This window comes from Marmota marmota, unplaced genomic scaffold (assembly GCF_001458135.2).
Source record: "Marmota marmota marmota unplaced genomic scaffold, marMar, whole genome shotgun sequence".
NCBI lineage: Eukaryota > Metazoa > Chordata > Mammalia > Rodentia > Sciuridae > Marmota > Marmota marmota.
In genome coordinates this window covers 17017743-17025262 of record NW_025999913.1, presented here as the reverse complement: position 1 = coordinate 17025262, position 7520 = coordinate 17017743, and positions in this window count along the sequence as shown.

Sequence of the window (7520 nt, the reverse complement as noted above, 5' to 3'; positions counted from 1 at the left end):
ATATATATATATATATATATATATATATTAGCAAACCACAAACACATGTGCAAACTGGGATAATTGGATTGCTTTACTCGTCTGAATGAATAGATGCATTTAGTGACTCCTGAGTCCCTATTTGAATACAAACGGGTGATATCAGATTATTTTTATTTACAAGTGAACAAATCAAAAACCTGCAGAGGTGGGAGTGGACTGAAGTTAGGCCTGTCCGTCAGGTGGGCCCTGTGCGGCTGTCAGCCTTAATCAGGGTAGCCTGCCCTTCCTTTCTGCCTTGAGGCCTCCAGCTGCATGATGTATTCTGCCCACTAACGGACAAGGCTAGCTTTCTAGTCTGAGTTAGCCCACTGTGTCAAATCAAAATTGGACCTATTTGAGATTCTGAAATTCTACCTCTAGTCTTCATAAACAAGGAGGTAGGAGGAAAGGCTGCCATCTTTTCAGTTTATACAGATTGTTCCAGCAAAACAGTTGCAAAGCTTTGAGTTTCTACGATACTCCATAGTCCACGAATTTTAAGCATGAACTCTCACCCAGTGTGTGACCATCTGACTTCCCTTTATCCATCTTTTGTCTTTTTAAGTAACTTCAGAGCTTCTTGGTGACAGAAGCTTCATCTCCTTTGTGGAGGTCAGGGAAGCTGGGTTCAAGATGTTCTTGGCCATCTCCATCTTCCCTGTCTGTGGGGCCCTTGTCAGGCAGTCTCTCTCGTGGTCCTCCCTTCCCCACAGGTGGGCCCCTCCTGGCTCCATGCCTCACCCCCAGCTGTGGGCAGACGATTGCCCAAGAATCCATGCAGCCAGCAGATGATGCCAGAGGATACGAGCATTTGCCCCCAGAATCATGTGGTTAAAGGTCTGGGAGCTTCCCATGCTGAAAGCAAGGAAATCACATTTTAGGGAGAGAAAGACACAACAAACACAAGTTAAGAGACAAAAATTTTCTGGAAAAGAAATTCACTAAAAACAGAACTGAAGCCAGGGGCACTGGCACACAACTGCAATCCCAGCGGCTGGGGAGGCTGAGACAGGAGAGTTGCAAGTTCAAAGCCAGCCTCAGCAACTTAGCAAGACCCTGTCTCTAAATAAAATAGAAAATACGTTGGGGGCTGAGGATGTGGCTCACTGATTAAGTGCCCCGGGTTCGATCCCTAGTACAAAAAACAGAACAACAGGGGGGAAAAAATCCAATAAAATCCAGCATCTAAAATCATGAAGGTGTTGTATTAGATATTATAAGTGATGCAGTGATGAGTTAGAACATGTGGGGCGTGCACACAGACTCGTGCCATACCACCCCATCTTACACGGAGGCCAAGAACGCTGGCCATGGAGAGGGACTGGGAGGACTGTGCTGCTCACAGCACTGACAGAAAACCAGCGATTGTTTTACCCCCTCCACCCGAGTGGTGAAGAACATGCGCTGAGTCCCTGGGGCAATTTACCTAAATCCACAGAGGGACTTCTGAACGGGCATAGGAACTCGTGTTCCCAACTTTGCTCTGCTCGTCTCCTTTCTGGTCATTTCCAGGTGTCCCCGTTCCTCTGGATTTATGTCACCTGTTTCTTCTTTCCTTCTGCTGGTTTGCTTTAGGTTTGAATTTCCCAGTTCTCTAACATTGATAGACTTCCCTGTTCAGTATCTCTACCAGTATCTATTCATGTCCCTCCAGCCTCCTTTATGCTCTTACTAACAGCCCTTTGGTTAAATGTAGAACAAAATAAACAATTTAGTCAATTTTATCAAAAGTCCAAATGAGTGTAGTTTAATTAATCACAATAAACCACGGAGTCGCAGTCCATTCTGAAGAGGAAAATCCTATAAAAGTAATTTACTTAAAATGTTCTATATTTGGTTTCTTTGCTTTGTAAGGTTGAAGCCAATAATGACAAAGTTATCTTTTCATAATTAATTAAAAGCTACAGTAAGTTTGTGGTTTTCTCAGGATCCATTATAAATGAAAGTAGCACAAAGGACCTGAGACATCTAAAGTGAATTTCAAAGAGATGGAAAAGGTGGGGATTTTAAAACCACAGTAGTGATTAAAACAATATGAAGGTCTTGTTTTTTGTCATTGTAAGAAAGCACGCATGATTTTCAATTATTAAAAGTAGCGCCCTGAAGACTTCATTTTCACATTTTCAAAATAAAGTTTAAGTCAACAACATCTCACCTGAATGAATTCAAACTTGATACTCAAAACAATGTCAAAATCAATGAAGTTGTTGCAAAACACCAAAGATTCGGAACTGCTTTAAATCATGACTGTGTATGATTTATCCCCAAGCTTTGAGTTATCATCATACTAGGTCCATGGACTGGATTTGGCATTAGAAATAATAGAGCCACTGTCCTATAGCAATGCCAGTAGGTGTCTGCAAATGAAGGGTTCAGAGCCATGTGCACCCTTTAATCCCAGCTACTCAGGAGACTGAGGCAGGAGGATCGCAAATTTGAGGACAGTTTGGGCAATTTAGAAAGATCCTTTCTGAAAATTAAGAAAATATAAAAATTTACAAAGGACTGTGGATGTAACTCAGTGAAAAAGCACCCCTGGGACTCAATCCCCAGCACTCCCACCACCACCACACACACACACACAAGAAAAAAGAAGAGAAAAAATAAGGTCCAGTAAATTAAATTGAAATATTACCATGTCCAAAATATAAGAAAAATATGTGGCTGTGTGTGTGTGTGTGTGTGTGTGTATGAGAGAGAGAGAGAGAGAGTGAGCAAGAGACAGAGACAGAGAGAGAGAGACACAGACAGAGACAGAGAGAAGGACAGAGAAAGCATACTCTTGAGAAGCTGATGTAACTGCTAGGCTGGTGTCAAACTGAGACAATTCCAACTCTAGCCAGTCCATGAGGAGCACGGGATGCCAGGTTTGGCTCTCAGCTTTGCCACCGTGTCTCTGCATCTGCGACTTAACCCTTCGACTCCTCTGGGTTTCCTCCCCGATACAATGGGCCAATGGCGACTAATTAGCTGTGGACACACTGTGGGGCGTGGTTCCCATTAGAACACTGGGATTGGGAGACTCATGACCACCATTTAAAAGGACTTTGATTTCTTGTGTCCACCAAAAGCTAGAAAATAAATATTAAAAAAAAAAGTTAAAAAAGAACTTTGACTTCTAAAAGAGCAACTACTACCAATGAAATAGATACTTTTAAAATATTTAATTTTCTGGTCTAGGGCTATAGCTCAGTGGTAAAGCGCTTGCCTAGGATGTGTGAGCCACTGGGTTTGATTCTCAGCCCCAAATATAAATAAAGAAATAAAAATTTAAAAAAGATATTTAAAAAAATTAATTTTCCAGTTATTTAATTTAAATTTCAAATTAAATATGACCCATATTAAATATGACCCATGGAGGCAGATGAGAGGACAAGCAGTTGTCTGTCTGTACTTGAGTTTTTGAAGTCAATAGTCTTCCAGGAAGAGTAAAAACTATTTGCCCAGTGATTCAGTGTGGACCATCTGCCCACAGCCTCCTGCTGTCCAAAGCCTCCGCCGTGTCCCTGGTGTGTATGTGCACATACATGTGTAGGGAGACAGACGGACTGCAGAGGACAGAGGACAGATGGAGCTTGCACCCTCTGGCCCCAACACAGCCTCTGCTGCGGGGTATCGTTCTGGGTTCCTCCCTTTCCCTTGGCAGGTCACTATGACAGACAGCTGTCCTGCTGAAGCTCAGGACTGTCCCTACTTCTTGTCCTACAAAATGTGGACACCCAAAGGCTTGCTCCAGTGCACCCCATTCCTGGATCCTCTCTGACCTGCTCCACCCAGCAGGCTACCTTCCAAGATCCAGCTGGGTCCTGATGACAGCCAAGGACCAGGCCCCAGGCGGAGTCAGGTGCAGGGCTGCCCGCTATGATCCCGACGGCCAGGTAGCACTTGGCTGGGACAAGTTTTCTTCCACACCCATTAGACACTTCTCCACTAAAGCTGGGAAGAGAAATGAAATGCGTCTGCACTGTTTGTGCCCAGTGGTAGAAGTAGCACCGGTCAGTCTAGGGCCATCACTCCAAGGGAGCAGCACAGAGGCTGCCCACCAGTCGCAGAAGCAGCAGTTCCTAAGAGGCCACTGCTATGAAAACTCAGTATGAGAGCCGGAGAGTTTTTATTTTTGTGGAAAGTAGCTCAGTCGACATTCCATCCTATTTCAAAGAAAATATGTTTCCTTCCCTGATGCAGAACCTGGTCAGCTCTCCGCCAGGGTTCTGCTACCTTTTAAAACATTAAATAAAAATTGATGCAAATATCGGTTAACTTTTCTTTCTTTTTCTTTTGTTTTATTCTTTCTTTCAAAATTTCCATAGGGCTAATAACACTGGCCCCATTAAACCCAATAATGTTTAATGGAAAAACAGCCACTCCCTTTGCTGGAAAAAAGTAAAACTCAATTCACTAAATAACACTTTCAAGCCACCAGTGGGGAAAGAAAGATCAAGGTTATTACTAGAAAGTCAGGAACGTCGTCTCTGTATTCATTCCAACAGCTGTTCACCGTGAACAGGGGCCAAGTGAGGAAACTCAAGGCAAATTGTCCAACTCACTGTACTGAGCCCGGGGTCAGCACTGTGCTGTTTTTGGAAGGGTGGTGTTAAATCTATCCTTAAAAGGCAATTTTTTTATGTAACAAGTAGAGTCTCTTATTTTACAGATCTTAACATATTTTAAGCACAAAAACATGAAAATTTTATGTCTGTATTTTGCCAGAGAATGCAGGGCAAAATTAAGAGCCCTGCTCAGGGCCTCAGCTGGCCTAGAGAACCCATCAAAACCAGAGGCCTGGCCGCCTCTGCTCACACATCCAGCCTGGCCTTCCTACACCTGTGGGTCCTCTTGCAGGGCTAAAATTCTACGCAGCTAAATTATATGTTTACCAGGGCAGTGGTTCTTCATCGATTGCACACATCAATGGTAGCTCTTTACCCTTCTCCACGCAGGAATCATCCCATCGGCCTATTTAAGAATTGGATTTTTTTTGACCAGGGATGTGGCTCAGTGGTTAAGTACTCCTGCGTTCAATCCCTGGTACAAAAAAAAAAAAAAAGAATTGGATTTTTAAGACTCCAGAAGTGATGTTTCCACGTAACAGCAGATCTCCTCCTCCTTCACCCCAATAAACACAATTTTAGACAACCAAAGCAATCATTTCCTGAAAACATCTTGTTTCTGGCATAAAAAAAAATCAATTTAATTATATGAGATGTGTCTTACATTTTAATTGTTGTTAAGCACAGTGCCTTATTGACAGAGTCCCTCTGGACCCCGGTTTATGAGCTTTTACATTAGTCTAACTTGCGGAGGAGAAAAAAAAAATCCATCGTGTCATTCAAAAGAACTGGAGAGGCTTTGTGCCCAGGTCGTCAGTACCCTTGACTGTGCTCCTGATGATAAATGCATCATTTTTCTTGCATGAAACTCTGGTAACAAATAGCACAGCCAAGTCTTTTCCAGTGCTGTTATTCTGTTTTAAAAAACACTGACATTTTCTTAAACAGACATAATTTACAATTTTAAGGAGCACAACAGTGCCTTGGTGTTTGAGGGCCAGAAAGCAAACAACACCCCTTTCAGTTCGATTTTTTAGAAGGGAGTCTCGTGCTCCATGAGCTCACTAGAGCCCAAGGCCAGAGAGACCGAGCAGAGGGAGAACAGAGCACCGTGGCCACACGTGAGGGTCGTGACTCATGGGTCACATCACATCTAGGGTCAGAGCTGCGCCGTCCTCGGGAGACGTCCATCAGTGCCATCGCTGGCCCAGCCAGAAGCGCCTGGTGGAGGCCCTGAGCTTCAGAACTCCCGCCAGCAGCCTCCTCTGTAAATTTCACACAAAGAGAGCCTTGCCCGCGTCGCGCACCCGGGTCGATAGCTGGAGCAGTGTTCGATTTCCAGTGGGCTCCCACAGCCCAGGGAGATAAATGGACGTGTGCGTGGGCGCTGCAGCACCCGGGTTGGGAAGCGACCTCATAAGTGAAGGTTGTGTGCCAAGATGAAAACGCCCAAGGTGCTAGTGCTAAGGCCATCCACGTTTTTCAAGGCCCTTGTGAGGTCTCTCTCTGTCTATTTCCTAGTAATCCTTGATTAAGTAGCATGGCTCCTGGCTGGGGAAGACTGTGTGTGTGTGTTTCCAATGTGGCCAAAGGATGCTGTTTCAGAGGGCTAGGAACCACATACGTGGACGTGGTCCCCGAACTTGCCGTGGAGCTGGAAGACTCCTGGGGCTAGTAATGTGGTGACGGCTGCTTCGTCACAGCACACCTTGCTCTGGTGTTTATGCACCTGGGGGACAGGAGCCGGTGGTGCTGTCAGTCCTCTGCGGTGTGCCATGCACCAGAGCTCACGACAAGCAACATGTCATCGGGTTGTGTGTTTAGTGTGGCATGCTTACCTCGATGCCTTACAGTGAGTCCTTCCACTTATAAAGACATATTTGGCTGTCCAAGAGCACTCAGGTCATGCCAGCAGCCTCCGTCACCTACACCCTCAGCCATGTCTCCTCATGGCAACATCTTCTCTTGGGCTTGATTTAAACTCCTGTTGTTCTGTTCATTGCAGCTGTAGGAACAAGGGGTATAGAATGCATGTGCGCGTAAGTGTGTGGTGTGTGTAAAATGCATACAAACAGACCACATGTATACTCTAGATTTGTATAAGTCAGCACAGTGACATCATCTAATGAACCATTTCCCAGAACATCATCAGAATGTGTCCCCACCATTAAGCCACATAAGTGTGTCTGTGAGAGTTCCTTTCATATGGACAAGCCACATGCACACATATGACACATGTATAAGTAGATGCATGTACATGTCTATAGGGGAAATATACATACATCCTATACAGCTCATTTCCCCATGAGAACATTTCACAGTGTGTGTGTGTGTGTGTGTGTGTGTGCGCGCGCGCGTGCATGTGCTCTCCAAGTTAAGATACCCAGATCAAAGGGAGTTCAGGACCCAAAATGACATTACCTCTGTGTGGAAAGTGGTCGAGCATCAGTCCATCCTCTACATGTTCCAGGCGTGACCTGAGTACCTGGGCGCAGAGTCAACACCCTCCGTGGACTGACTCACAGCCCTGACCCCTTGACTGCATTAGACCAAACACAATGATGAGCCAGGACGAAGACTGAACCGAAGGGCCAAAGTGTCAACGAGGTGAGCAGCTGCGGAACCCAGGGGAACGTCCATGGTGAGGTGCTCCTCCTCAGTAGAACACGAAGGGCAGATGCCCAGGCGTGGAAGGCAAAGCTGGGTAGTCTGGCGAGGACCAGGTGGTGACCTGTCCCCCACCCCTGCAGGTTGACCAGTGCCACCCGGGGTCTCTGGAAACCAGCACTGTACATGTTTAACAGTGAAACTTGGAAAACGAATTCTGGGATGAACTACATTAAGATGATTCTGGATTGAACCAGTTCTTTCCCTAGGATTTTCCCGAGTCATCGCAGCTCTGAATGAACACACTTGGAAACTCCAAGGGGATTCCACTGCACATTTCCT